Genomic DNA, 15715 nt, shown 5'->3' with positions numbered 1-15715 from the left:
ATTCCCTACATAGAGGATTGTGCTCCATTTGTTTTTTTGGGATTCTTGTTTTCTAACAAGAATACCCAGTGATTATAATGCAGTAAGTCCAAGGAATGGCATCTCTTCCTGGTGAAAACAGTTAATATGCTTGACTACTCACAAAAACGTCTGAAGTCCACCCAGGGCTATCTTAGAAGTTAGCTTTAAAGTGACTTTTGAAACATCACTCTCTGAGAATGTTAAAACAGTTCTTTTCTCACACAAACACTCAGGGTCATCACGCTATTGTTGTGTGGTGCCACCAATTCAACTACAGCTCATAGTGGCCTAAGGAACAATGGATCTGAATCTTATCCTGTCCTGTGCCATCCTCATCATCTCTCCTATGTCTGAGCCCATTGGTACAGTCACTATGTCAATTCACCTTGTTGAGAGAATTGACCTCTTTTTTGCTGACCTTTCATCTTTTCAAGTTTAATGTTGTTTTCTCAAGGACTAGACCTTCCTGGCAACCTTGCCTAAAGTTATGTGTGACAAAGTTTCACCCTCCTTGCCTTTAAGGGTACCCTGGTTGTACTTCCTCTAAGACAGACTTGCTTGTTCTTTTAGCAGCTCATTGGATATTCAGTATTTTTCTCCAAGACCATAGTTCAAAGGCCTCAATTATCCTTTTGTCATCTTTATTCATTGACCAATTTTCAGATGCATAGGAAGCAACTGGAAATACCATGGCTTGGAGGAGGCACACCTTTGTCTTTAAATTGACATCTTTGCTCTTTAGCATTTTGGAGAGGTCCTTGACAGTAGGTTTTACCACTGTAACATGTTTTCTGATTTAATCATTGCCATTACATTACACATTATTGATTGTGGAACCGTGCAAAATGGAATCATGGATAGCTTCAATCTTTTCTCCTTCTCAATGTCACTTAACAACAATAATAACAGCATGATGTTATCTGTTGGTCCAATACTGAGAGGAGGAAACCCTGACCAGTCCTGTGTTACTCTCACAAATATGTCCAAAGTATGTGAGACAAAGTCTCAGCCTCCTTTCTTCTAAGGAGAACTTTGTCCTTTTTCCTCGGCAGATTGCTTTCTTCTTTTGGCGGTCTGTTATATACTAAGTATTCTTTGCCAATACCATAATGTGAAGTTCTCATTTCTTTGATCGTCCTCTACATAATCTCCCTTACTCATTGTCCAACATTTGCATGCATCTGAATAAATTAAAAAGATGGTGGCTTGGGCCAAGTCTATCTTTGTCTTTAAACTGATATCCCTGTGCTTTGGTACTTTAAAAGATCCTTGACAACAGATTTTTCCCAATACAACTTTTGATTGCCTGAAATCCCATACAATTTTGGTCTTTTCTCCATTTTTTATATTGATGTCAATTGGTACATCTATGAGGATTTTTGTGCTCTTGATTAGATGCTAAGATATAATATTATAGCCTCTGATACCATTTGGTAAGGGCATCAAGCCTTCTTCACTTTTGGCAAGCAAAATTGTGCCTGTGCACATCACAGATCATTGATATTTCTTCCTCCAATCCTGATGTTACATAATTCTTCATATGCGGCACCCTAGCTTCTCAGAGTATGTGCTCAGCATATAGATTTAATAGATATGATCAAAGGCTGCAACCCTGGTGCATATCTTGCCTAATTTTATACCTTGCAATGTTCTGAAATTCTCATTTTTCTCAATATTATTAATAAATTATTATGATTAAAATGGTCAAATATTTTTGCATAATCAATAAAACACATTTAAATATCTAATTGATATCGCTGCTTTCAGCCAAGATCCTTCTGGCATTAGCAACGATTCTCCTCATTCAATGTCCTTTCTGAATTTAGCTTGAATGCCTAAAAGTTCTGTGTGTAACTATTTCTGAGCTATCCTTAGCAATATTTTATTTCATATGATTTTAATGGCATTTTAAAATATTTTCTGGATTACCTGCTTTGGATTGCACATAAACATCTATCACTTCCAATTAGTTGGCCACAAAGCATTCTTCTACTTTCATGTATAGATGAGTTAACATGTCCAGAGCTGCGTCTGTGCCTTGAAACAGTTCAATTGGTATTCTATAATTCTTGAGGCTTATTTTCTTGGTAATGCTTTCAGTACCACTGGGTTTTAACCATGTGATACTTCCTGAAATAGACCAGTGTCAATCAATCCAATTCCTTTTTATATTGTGACTGTATTTCTATTCTCTAACTATTTCCTGTGTCCTTCAATAGTTTGCCCATTGTTGCTGTTGTTGTTAGGAGCTGCCAAATTGAGTATGAATCATAGTAACCCTATGAACAACAGATCTGAACCCCTGTGCTATCCTATGCTATCCTCACACTTCCTGCCACATTAGACTCCATTGCAGCAGTCACTGTGCCAATCAGTCTGGTTGAGGATCTACCTCTCTTTTGCCAATCCTCCACCTTTCCAAGCATACTATCCCTCTCCAAAGAATAGCCTTTCTAAACAACATCCCTAAAGTAAAACAAAGATTTATCATCTTTGCCTCCAAGGAGCATTCTGTCTGCTCTTTCTCCAAGACATATTTGTTCTTTTGGAAGTTCATGAGATATTGATTTTTCCCATAGAAACCTTCAATATTGCCAACTCACACCTTTATTTTTTTTCTTCAATTCTGAACATGAATAATTGAAGATCTATTCCACAGTAAGTCCCTGACCTTGTTCTGACTGATAACTGAGATTCCCCACGATTTCTTTTCACAAATTTAGTCGATTTAATTCCTGTGTATTCCACCTGGCAAGAGAAATGGAGATGGTGGACATTTTCAAGTGTCTGTCTTCTAATGTTACTATTGTTAGGGGTCATCATGTCAATCTCAACCTATAGTGATCTCATATACAGTAGACTATTTTGTGAGATTTCTCATTATAATTGCTATTTCTATGTTGAAACAAAGACGTTTTCAATGAATAGTCCACTGATTTTTAACTCTATTGTCATTTTTGACTGTGTTTCTTCAAGGCAGTATTTTCCAACTACCAATGCTGCTTTGTTTCCAACTTTCTTATTCTAATCCCTAAGAATTATCAGTACAACTTGATTGCACATTGGTTCAATTTCAGACTGTTAAAAGTTGATGAACATTTGATTTCTTCCTCCTTGACTTTAGTGGTTTGTATATAAATTTGACATGTTAATTCAGCTATACCATTAAGGTTGGAAGATAGCTTCCTGGCTAACTAACTGGAAGTGCTATATATATTTATGTGCAATCTGAATCAGGTGATCCAGCATATCACTGTGTCTGTCTATCTGTCTCATTGAGGGTCTTCCTCTCCTTCACAGACTTCCTCTGAATGCCTTTTCTCCAAGGACTGGAACCTTCTGACAACACACGCAAAGTATGTATGATTACACTTCATCCCCATTGCCTCCAAGGAGCAGCACCCTGGTTGCATTTTGTCCGAGACAGATTTGATTGTTCTCTCAGAAGTCCATGATTTATTCAGCACTCTTCATCAACACGACAATTCGAAAGCCACCAATCCTTCTTTGATCTTCTTTCTTGTCTAATGTTGTGATGCATAGGAAGCAATCAAAAAATACCTTGGATCAGGCACACCTTAATCTTTCCATTTTTATCCCTGTTCTTTAGTGCTTTGAAGAGGTCCTTGGCAGCACCCTGTCAAGAATGTTCTAATTTTCATCCTTAAAACTATGTAATGGAAATAGATTGTAAAACACACAGTCTAGTTCTTAAATTATTTAGGTGATTATAATTTTGCAAGTCCAGAGAGGCAATGTTTAATAATACAACTGGAAAAAGGTAATGTCTTTTTATCCCTACTCCACACAGCTAGATCCTCTAGTGCAAAGTCTTAAAATTTTCTGTGTTCTTTTCTAAAAATGCAGGAAATAAGACTTCTTAAATAAGTATACCAGTATACCTAACTAGTATCCATTCATTTTGACTTGTGTCACCAAAAAATGAATAGAAGTTTAACCTAAAGGTTTCTTTTTATAAGGCAAGAAACAAAAAAGGGATGTGAATCATTTGTCTTTTAATTCCCCACAGTACCAAGGGCTATGTTTACACAAAGTAGTCTACGTTAACTATAGATATTATTAACACTAATAACTATACAATTCTAACCACTTTTTGTATATTAACTAATTTACGATAATTTAAAGATGTGGGTTCTGCTACAGTGACATTTTTATATCAAGAAGTTGAGACCTAAAGAATTGCATCAATTTGCAAAAATTTCATTAATGTATGAATTAATAAGTCAAGGATTCTAAATTTTATATTTAAGGATTGCCTAATTATATTCAATTATAATTCAACAAATTGTGGCTAACATTGAGCAGAAAGGAAATCCCATAACACTTGATTATGCTTGTGCAAAACTTATATTTAGACAAAGAAGCTATTGTCTGAACAGAAACAAGGAGATATGTATGGTTCAAAATCAAGAAAGGAATGCATCAAGGATATAACCATTCTCCAATACCTTTTCAATCTATATGCTTTATAAAGAGGTCATCAAAGTCTGCACTTTATGAAAAAGAATGTGGCATCAGGATTAGAGGAAGACTTCCCAACAACTTGAGTTATACAGATGACACAATCTTGCTTGCTGAAACTAAGAAGGATTTGAAGCATTTGCTGCAGAAGATCAAGGACTGCAACCTTCGATTTGATATGGATTACTTTCAACATCAAGGAAACAAAAATCATCATCGCTGCACCATGAGGCAACATTATTATAGATGGAGAAAAGATTAAAGTTGTCAACAATTTTGCCTTGCTCAGATCCACAATCAACCCCCTTAGCACCCGCAGTCAGGAAATCAAAATACAAGTTGCACTGAGAAAATCTGCTGTTAAGCAGTTCTCTAGTGTCCTAAAAAGGAATGATGTCAGTCTAAAGACTAAAGTGCACCTGATCCAAGCCATAGTCTTCTCAATTGCTTGCTGTGCATCTGAAAGCTGAACAATGACAAAGGATGACAGAAAAATCAGTCTTTGAGTTGCGATACTGGAGAAGAGTATTGAACATGCCAAGACAATAAACACATCCGTCCCGGAGAAGATGTAACTAGGTTACTCCTAGGAGGCAAAGCTTTTGAAACTCTTATCTCACACACTTTGGGCATATTGTCAAGAGAGGCCAGTCCTTGGAGAAGGACATCATGCTTGGAAGGGCAGAAGGCCAGTGCAAGAAAAGAAGACTCTAAATGAGAAGGATTGACACAGTGGCTGTGACAGTGGAGTTAGGTATGTTGGCTCAGGATTGGGCAAGATTCAGAACCATTGTTCACAGGGTTCCTATGAGTTGTAGTCTTCTTGAAGGCACAAAATAACAGTTATACTCATCTCTTCAGATAGGTTATGATCTAAATTTGCTTTTTAAATTTCCCATTATTGTTTTGTTACTGCTCCTATTTTTGTCATTGAAGTTAAGAAAGTGTCAGGAAAAACACATTAATATTAAGATTACTAACTATAAATATTCAACATTCTATATTGGTATTTTTATCTCAGGATCCAGTATGCACACACACATTAAAATAAGTTTCCCAAATATAACACTCCATTATATACTATAGTGCATCCTGTTATTCTCTATTCTATGCAAGACTAGTGTAGTCTATTCTACTTAATTTAATTTTTTAATGCAGATCATGACCCACAACATTGATTTCATGAGTCACTAATGGGTTACAATCAACTGCTTGAAAAACAACACTGCTTTATATAATAGACTAACCTAATAAGCAGATTTTTCTTCTGCCTTCAGCTGCAGAAATTCAGCATAAAGATGTAATATGTGTACATTTAAAAGCTTTCCAATTTTATTTTAAATGAATGCCTTGCTGTTTGCTGAAGTAAGAAAGACCTACAGATTCCAAAGGTTTAGGTTGTGGAAACTCCTTTTCCCCCAGTTCTCTCTCACTATGTTTTCTTTCATTGGATGTGACCTTTTTAAGAGGAATACATTTTATGGTTAAAAGAAACAATTCTGATGAGACAATGCATTGTGGTTCCATTTAAGTTCTAAATTGAAAAACTCAAATGCATCCTAAGACTCCTGAAGTGAATTCAGTTTCTCCTTGTGACTTTCCAATACAACAGCATCCTTGCTTCTTGACACATCATTTATTATGTAATGAACTTTCTCAGAGTATAGGGTCAAAAGCTGATGCTGTAATCACACAATTTGATGCATTCTGACATAGACAATAGTATGATCCTGTAAGGAAAAAAATCTGCGATTTAATTAAGATACATTTAGGGATACTGATTTTCTTTAAAAAAAAAAAAAGAACAAAGTCATATTGAAAAAAGGACTATAAATTGATAGCTTTGAAGAAGTCCTTGTTTCTGTATTTTGTTTCTTTTTAAAGTGTTGTTGTTGTTGTTGTTGTTGTTAGGTGACATAATGTTAAGTACTACCCCTAGCAACTCTATGAACAACATATCTGGACCCTGTCCTATCCTGTTCAAAGTATATTGTTGGTGTTATTTTCCGTCAAATCACCTGCAACTCACAACAACCTTATGTACAATAGCTCTGAAATCTGCTCTATCCTGAGCCAATTTCATCATCTCTGACAAACTTAATCTCATTTCTCCAGTCACTGAATCAATCTATCTTATCCTGGGTCTTCCTTTCCTATGTTGTCCCTCCACCCTTCCAAGCATGTTGTCCTTCTCCAAGGACTGGTTCCTCCTGGCCACATGCCCACTGTATGTGAGATAGAGCTTCAAAATCCTTACCTCCAGGGAGGATTTTGGTTTCACCTTCTCCAGGACAGACCTATTTGCTCTCCTGGGAGTCCACAGTATGTTCAATACTCTTCTCCAGCATGATAAGTCAAAGGCATTGATTATTTTTCTATCATCCTTCATCACTCTCCAGATTTCTGACACATAACAAGTAATTATGAAGACTATGGGCTGTATCAGGCACCTTTAGTCTCCAGACTGACAGTGTTGCTCTTCAGTACTCTGGAGAGGTCCCTGACAGCACACTTTCCCAGTGCAATTAGTCTTTTGATTTCCTGACTGCTAGTGCCAAGAGTGTTAATTGTCAAACTAAACAAGCTGATGCTGTTAACAATCTCAATCTCTTCTCCATATATCATGAAGCTGCCAGTTGGCCCAATGGTGAGAATCTTTGTAGTCTTGAAGTTGAGGTTAAACCAATATTGAAGACTACAGTCCTTGATCTTCTGCATCAAATGCCTCATGTCTTCTTCATTTTCAGCAAGCAAGGTGTGTCATCTGCATAATGCAGGTTGTTGATAATTCTTCCACCAATCCTGATGCCACAACATTTCTCCTCATAAAATCCAGCCTCCCAGATGATCTGTTCAGCAGATAGGTTGGAAAGGTACAGGATACCTCCCTGATGCGCACCTAACCCTGAACCAAGAAGTGTTTCCCTGCTCTGACTACTGCTTCCTGGTGCAAGTATAGGTTTTGCAAGAGCACAATTAAAATGTTCTGGGATTCAAAGCATAGGAAAATGAAAAACACTGTACACCCAAATGAATTGAAATGTGACTTCCTCCCCTCCAAATTAAAAAAAAAATGGTTCTTATTTATACATATGAATATTCTGTGAGATCAAAGGAAACAAGAGTGTCACCATAGTACTAAGTAATCATGGTAATAAACTTTGAAGAAAAACTTTTTTATACTGGATTCCTTTCCCCTCTAAAAAGGAAAGTGCCTTTGTTCTTCTTCTAAATAAAGATGCCACTATCTTTTATGAAGCCAGAGCAAAATAATAATAAAATATATTGAGTGATCTAAGAATATCATTTGAATTGAAAATGTAGTTTCTAAGTCTAGTCACTTAGACTATCTTGACATGAGTCCAGACGCCTGCTGCATGGCAGGCAGAGCTTTTCCTAGGACACTTAATATTGCAAATAGTTCATCTCTCTGCAGTTTATCAAGACTTCAGGCCGGTGATTCTCCAACTTAATAGCCACCAGAAGCACCATGAATTAACGAGAGGGCTTGTTCACAAATGACTGAGCCCCTGTGCTCAGAGTTCTTAACCACTCGTTATGTCTGTTTCAACTGATGGCAGCTGATGTGTAGCAGTGAAGAACTATGTTCCACAGAGTTTTCAGTAATAGGCCGTCAGGTCTATATTTTCAGCAGCTCTGGGTAAATAAGACTCTGCAGCATTAGGGTTAGCAGCTGATCATGCCGCACCAGTCTCTGGGATCAGCTGAAGCTGCTGCTCTGGGACGCACTTTGAGAAGCTCTCTGATTCTGTGGAACTAACTCTTGACCTTTGAGAAATGACTCATCATTGACCTTTCAGCAGGTTTCAAGAGGCTGTAAATAGCATGGGAAGAGATCGCCCCTCTTTCCATGAAGCTGCTGGTGGATTTGAACCTCCCGAGAGGCGCTACCTTTGGGTTAGCAGTACTACTCCTTATGGCTATACCACCAGAGTCCTTTTGTGGAACTAGAACAGTTATCTCAAGATTAAATCATAGTTGTTGTTGTTGTTGTTAGGTGCTGTGGAGTCAACTATGACTCAAAGCAATTCTGCGACCCACTAATGTGGGTCTGTGCCATCCTCATCAGTTCTGATGAACTCGAGCCCATTCACACTGTCAGTCTTGTTGAGGGTCTTCCTCTCCTCTGCTGATCCTCCACCTTCCCAAGCACGATGTCTTTTTCCAAGCACTGGCCTCTTCTAACAACATGCTCCCAGTGTGTGGGATGAAGTTTCACCACCTTTGCCTCTAAGGAGCACTCTGGCTGCATTTTTGCCAAGATATAGTTGTTCATTCTTTTGGTAGTCCTTCGGGGAGTCAGTGCTCTTCTCCAATACCACAATTCAAAAGCGTAGATTCTTCTTCTGTCATCCTGCTCATTGTCCAACTTGCAGAGGCACTGCTGTTGTTGTAGTTATGTGCCATCGAGTCACCTGTGACTCCTAGCGACCCCGTGTACAACAGCTCGGAACCTTGCTTTATCCTGAGCCAACCTTAGGGACTCCCACATGCCTATCCCCATTACCCCAGTGACTGTTATCAATCCATCTCATCGAGGGTCTTCCTCTCCTGCGATCCTCCACCCTTCCAACCATGACGTCCCTCTCCAAGGACTGATCTCTCCTTGCATACTCCAAAGTATGTCAGACAGAGCTTCAGAATCCTTGCCTCCAAGGAGCAGCCTGGCTTCACCGTCTCAGGACGAAACAACTGAAAAGACCATGGCTTGGATCAGACTTCGTTAATTTCTGCAACCTGGGGGTCAATGGATTGAAAATCCAAAGAACACAAATAGAATGGATCTGCAGATCTACAGGAAGAAAGAGACCATTTTACAACCACAAGGGTGTTGTCCTTTCTCAGCTAACACAATTTTATGCTACTGTCGAGGTCCTCAAAATTTCCACTTTGAAGAAGAAAGTTTTTTCACACCTAAATCATGACTATGCAAATAAATAGAGTAGACCTCATTCTCCCTTTCAATAAAGCCAGCCTATGGCCCCATGACGCCGAAGAAAGACAAGCAGCCCTGCTGGCCTTCGGGTCACAGGGGAGATTGTAATTGAACTGTGGGTGCAGTAAAGATTTGGGTGCACAAATGCTGAGGAAAAACACGGGGAAGGTAAAAAAAAAAACACAAAACATTAGGCAAAGCAATTGAGAGAAGCAGCGCTCTGGGTAACTGTCAGTGTGGAATAGTTCATCAACTGACTTATTGGGTAGCTGACTGGGTATAGCAGATCTAAATGGGATTGCGGTTCCCACAATGCCACCGGCTGCTGGTGCAGAGCGAGTGCGGTGGGGATTCGCATAGAGCGGCACGCCCTTGGCCACTGCGCCTGGGAGTGGGAGCCGCAGATTGTTTTAAGAGAAAGAGGCTTTATTAAAATCCAGGGGGGTTGGGGGGATGAGAATCAGCTGAGCTGATTTAGAAAGCATTATGCATTTATTGAACAAACACTGCTAAAGACATTTCCGCAAGACCGTGTGTTTAAAAAGTAATAAATAGCCATTGTGCTTACTTCATAAACTTGTCAGACTGTCTTCATTTTATTTTCCTGAACAAACTGAATTTCTGTACCGCTCATCCCCAGCCAGTTAATAAATACATCACCCTAAAAAGTGCTGTGGTATTAAATTTACAGCAGATAAAATATGGATGAAGTTGCTATGCCTCAGGTACGTCAAGTGTGATTTAATATCTCGCACTCCTCTTATGAGAAGTAAAAGATTACTCGGCGGCTTAGGCCGCCAGAGAGCGACCTTTGCCCTCGAGTAACAGCCACTCAGCAAATAGTGCCAAATGAAGACGGAGAATAACATATAGATTTGCCATAAGAAAAAATTGATCTAAATCCATCTATCAAGTGTGCTGATCAGACTTCTACAGAAATGCCTCATAATCTTTAGAACTCAATTGCAGAAACTGCGTGGTAAGATCTCCCTGATAGTAGATGAGATCTTTGGAGAGTCTTTCTATTTCGCATCTTTCTCATTATTATTATTATTAGCCTTTTGTTTTATTGGAATAAAATTTCCTTAAACAAAAAATGCACTTTTCCTTACTATCTTACGGATTAGTATCCTCCTCTCTCGGCAGGAAGTACAAGTTCTTCTAGCATTTCCAAGAGCTGGAGAAATTTCTAAATGAAGGCATTGTTCCCCTGGGAAATTTTGCAGCAATCTGATTTAATTTATATATTTTTTAAAAGTTCTGTCTAAAATGATAAAAAAAAAAGGTCTCCAAGGAAAACATTTGTTAGCACAGAAAATAAATTCTTATGATTAACATTTTGCCATCCAAAAAGGCTGGTGACTGAGAGAGTTCTCTGCACTTCAAAGTGGCATAGGAATGAGTTTTAAAACAAGAGTGAAAGGGAGGGGGAGAGAAGCAAATTGCTGCTGAGCTATTTTTATTTCAAATCTATAAAAGTAGAGTTGGTAACTGCCATGTAGAAATCTTCAAAGTGTGGATTGCCAAGGGTCTTCCTCTAAAGACTGCTGTGAAAAAATAAACTTCAGCAATTAAAGCGGATTTTTCTTTTCACCATCGAAGTGGGGAAAGTGTCCTCATGTCCCAGGGGCTGCTGGGATCCTCTGTGTTCCCAGAGAGCAGCATGGTTTTGCTAATTTAAAAAAAAATCTCTTGAGCTGTGGGCCTTTACAAATAAAAGCTTTTGTTGCCTCCCCTAAATGTCATGGCTCCAAGATGTGAGGTTTTTTTGTTTGTTTATTTGTTTTTCACTGGGCACTTTTGTGCTCAGTTGGTAATTGGTTTTACTGAGCCAGAGGGGACTGGGGACAAGGTTGTTTATTTCAGATTTCTTCAATGGTGAATAGTGAGGCATTGGCACTAACGGGTAGGTTTGCACAAAAGCTATGATTCTTAAAATATATGAATTGGAGGGAAATGGGCCAAAACAGGTGAGAGAGGGGGCTGAGAGGTTTGGCTGCAGGGTATGGATGTGTGTGTGCTTATGTGTGCCTCCATGCATGTGCACACTGGTAGCGGAAGCTCTTGCATTGGAAATAGAAAGTCTCTGAAGGAGATTCAAGCTAGATGGTCTCACACATAACTCATTCAGTTGTCCATCTCTAAACAAGCACTTCCCTCATTCTAACTGCAGGATGGATCAGCCAAGGCAGAGTGACATTTTCTTGACAGATGTGCTTGCTGAAACAGTTCCACTGACTCTCTCTCCTTAACTGCTCGTGGAGGAACTGGTACCGTTCTCTTCCTCTGTATTTCTGGGCTTGGAGTTTTATAAATATGCATGTATACTGATAAGAATCATCGCAGAAGAGAGCTAGAGGCAACGGGCAAGGATTTAGAGGCTGAGTGGAGACAAGGAAGGTTCTTCCCCAAACGTTTAGTCAACATATATAAGCACTTTCCAAATACTAATTTCTTCTTATCATGCCTCTGCTTACCTTTTATTATGTATTTGTCCCCTTTCCTATATCTAGTTTATAGATGATCCTCTCAACATATGCAATGTAGTCTTTAAAAACATACTGGAAATTGGGTGCTCTTAGGGAATTTACACTCACTTTTCTCACTGGCTTCACCCAGGCTGGTGAGGTAGTGAATCTCCTTGTTGATCCTTTCACTTAGTTTTATTATGTGTTGGGAAGGTCTACGTAAAAGCAACAGTGACTTGAATTTTGAACCAAATTGTAAAATAGAATTAGCTTCTGGAAGGATAAACTTGATTAACTGGAAATGATGGATCCACAATAATTCCTTAGCACTTCAAAACAACTAGTTTGTGACCGTTTATGCGATAATTTTTGAAAAAATTAACAATACTACCAATTACTCCTTTCGTGAATCCTGCTGATGGCTGTTTGCCTGCAATATATTAGTATTTCTCTGCCAGGAACATAACACTTCTGTATATTTCAGTGTTTTTGTTTTCAACAGGCACAATGTAGGCCTTCAAGCTGCTCTCCTGACAAGTCAAACTAGAAGTACTGCACACAACCTTGAAACTCCTGGTGCTTCCAGCATCTCTCATCATTTCTTGTTTTCTGCCATTCCCTCCTCAAAGACCCTTCTGGAATGTGATACCAACTTTTAAGTAAGAAGAGACACCCTCTTCACATCTACCTAATTTGAGTTGCAGCTACTAATGTTGAGTGTGGAATTTTTAATTCAAATTGCAGCTCAGAGCACCTCCTAGTTTATAAATACATGTTTAAAATGATTTTTAAATCCTTTTCCTTTCAACATTTGAATTTATTTTTAAAATATTTTTTATTGTGATTTAAGTAGAAGTTTACAAAGCATACTGGCTTTCCCCCCCGCCCCCAATCATTCATGCGGATTTTGTTTCATAATATTAATTACAATACACACAGTCATCCATTCATTCCATATTGTCCTTTCCTTCAGCAGTCCTAAAAGTATTCATTGTCTATTAGTTAATTTCCAACCCTCTCACTCAACTAGTTTTCTGGAGTATTTTTAATATATTCACTACTTGTTTTCTTAACCTAATGTCAGTAGAAATATTTGGAAATTATAACCTGTAGTTTTTACAGGTCACGGTTTAGAATTTACAAGCACTGAGACAAAAGTAAAGGAAAAAAATGTCATTTATGTAACGTCTTGATGCTGTGATTAAATAGAAACAAAAATCAGAGATAGCAATAAATATCATTAGTACATAAAAAGAAATCAGGCTATTTAATTTTTCCCCTTAAGAAAAAATTTTACAGCTGAAATGGCAATAAATTTACATTTCAGTGAAATTTCAATTAACTAAATAAAAGTAGACTTAATATTTAGTGTTTAATATATATACACATGTACGTAACAGTGCTTCAGTTGTCCTTCTAAAAGTGCCAATTATGTCCATTTTCTCAAATATGGAAAATACAGATCCCACTCATTCTTTTAAGACCATGATAAAAATGTGTCTTATTTTAATTCGCAATGAGTTGATATCTGCAGTTTAAAATTTTTCACACTTACTTTATTCTGGTGAATTTTTTCTTACTTTGTCACTTAGCCTACTGGGTTATTCATCCTTTTTCTCTTTTTTCTTACTTATAAAGGAAAGCTTTTATATAGTTTGAGAAGTTTTCCTTATGTATTTAGAATATTAGCTTTTTAGTTTATGTTATAAGAATGACCTTTCAGGTTTTTTATTTGCATTTAAGCTAAATATTTTTGTCTTATTAGATTATTTTGTTGTTTATTTTAATATAATAATGCATGTTAATTTTTGCTTCTCAGTTTCTGCTTCCAGTGTAATATTTAAGGAAGGTTTGCTATCCATATCGACATATCCATATCCTTTCTTTTTCTATTTTACCTCAATAGCTTGGCAGTTCTCATGCCAATGTCGCAGTTTTCAAGTTTAGATTATATTTTAACATCTGTTAAAGGATATGCTTATCTCTTCTTTTTTTCAAATAGTTCCTAATCTTGGTGTTGTGTTTCAAATGGACTAGTGAAAATATTTTTATTTCACATTCTGATTATATTTTTATTGAATTTTATCAAATTTGAGAAAATATTTTTTTACTCTTCCCTCATCCAAAAACACAGCAATCTTTACTTATGAAAGCTTTTTAATCATATCACTCACTAAAATTTTAGTAACTCATGTCATGCTGCTCTTCTGTTTCCAGTATATATTTGTTGTTGCTCCTGTAAATAAGGGAGTTCTGTAGGGCTTTTACAACATTTTAGATATTTGTTAGCACTAGAGTTGAAACTTAACACTTTAAAAAAAAAATTCCACCAAAGTTTCTTACCACTTTTGGTAGCTGTTAAATCTATTCCTTTTTTTTTTTTCAGGTCATTAATTGTATCATCTACAAATAATAATTTTAGCTTTTCTTTCCTAGTATGCACATGTGTGTGTCTGTGTGTATATCTCACATTTTCACATTTTTATTTCTTGTATAACTGAACTACCTTATACTTTCTAAATAATAAAAATAATAGTCACAGACATCTTTGCCTTCTTTGGCATTTAAGTAAAATCTTTCACCCTTTACCATAGCACATGATGGTATTTTATAATTTGATAAAAATCTATGTCTGAGTGGCTTCAAGTTTTTACCAACACCAGATGCTGAATTTTATGTAAGATTTATTGACATCTGTGAGATAAAGTTTCAATTATACTAATACAGTTTAATATAATTTTGTATCGTTGGACTAAATCTTAATTGGTATGAATGATATAATTTTAAAATACTGATTAATTTATTCCAGTAATATTTTAATTAGGGACTTTGTATTTATACTGAAAAGTGATATTGACCTGTAATTTTTTTTGTTGTTCAACTCTTGACAATATTTGATATCAAGATTTTTTACCTTGAGAAAGAGCTCATGACGTTTACTCCATACTTTTGCTTTATACAAAACTTTATGTACCTTGGGTATCATTGTTCCTTAAATTTTCAATCACTTTTATCTGGGACACTGATCATCTTTTTCCATGTTTATCTATTAGATTTTTTTCCTTTCTCATTGAATAATTTTTTAAAAATTTTTGTTCCATGAAAGCATATCTTATTGTTGTTATATGCCTTCAAGTTATCTACTACACATAGCAACTTTATGCCCAATAGAGATGCACAAAATATTTCTTTATACTTCTTTAACCTCCCACAGCTCTTGTTATATATGGTGTATCTTCTAGAACCAATTGTTAAGGGATTTTTTTTTTAGTTCTGTTTTATGCACACTTTCTCCTTCTAATCACTTTGTTGAATTACTACCTTTTCACATTGACATATTATTTTTTATTTCTTTAATGAATTCTTTCTTTTCACATTGATATTTTTTATTTGCTGACAGTTTGTATTCTCTCTCTTAATTTTAATATTAATTTTTATTTCTATTTTGTATTTCTAGTTTCTTTGCTAAAGTTCTATATTTTCACACTGTGGTTTATATATACAGATAAGTATTTTATGAAATAAGTAACTGAACTTTGATCTGAGTAGAGCTTGACTATGTCATGTTAAGTATTTGCATGTAGTAATGCTTAAAAATAGTTTCTGCTATACTCCTTTAATTTTATTCTTATTTATTCACTAAAGGTTCTTAACTATTATAACAAAATTTTTAATTAAAAATTTTCTTGTCAGAGATTTAAAATTGTATTGTGTGAAATATATTTCTTCACTTATTTTTAGGTTTCATATGCACATTATATTTATTTTACAGATTCTTTGTATTGAA

This window comes from Elephantulus edwardii, unplaced genomic scaffold (assembly GCF_000299155.1).
Source record: "Elephantulus edwardii isolate Elephantulus edwardi_28Jun2011 unplaced genomic scaffold, EleEdw1.0 scaffold00030, whole genome shotgun sequence".
In the NCBI taxonomy this organism is placed as follows: Eukaryota; Metazoa; Chordata; class Mammalia; order Macroscelidea; family Macroscelididae; genus Elephantulus; species Elephantulus edwardii.
Note: the sequence above shows the minus strand (reverse complement) of the source record.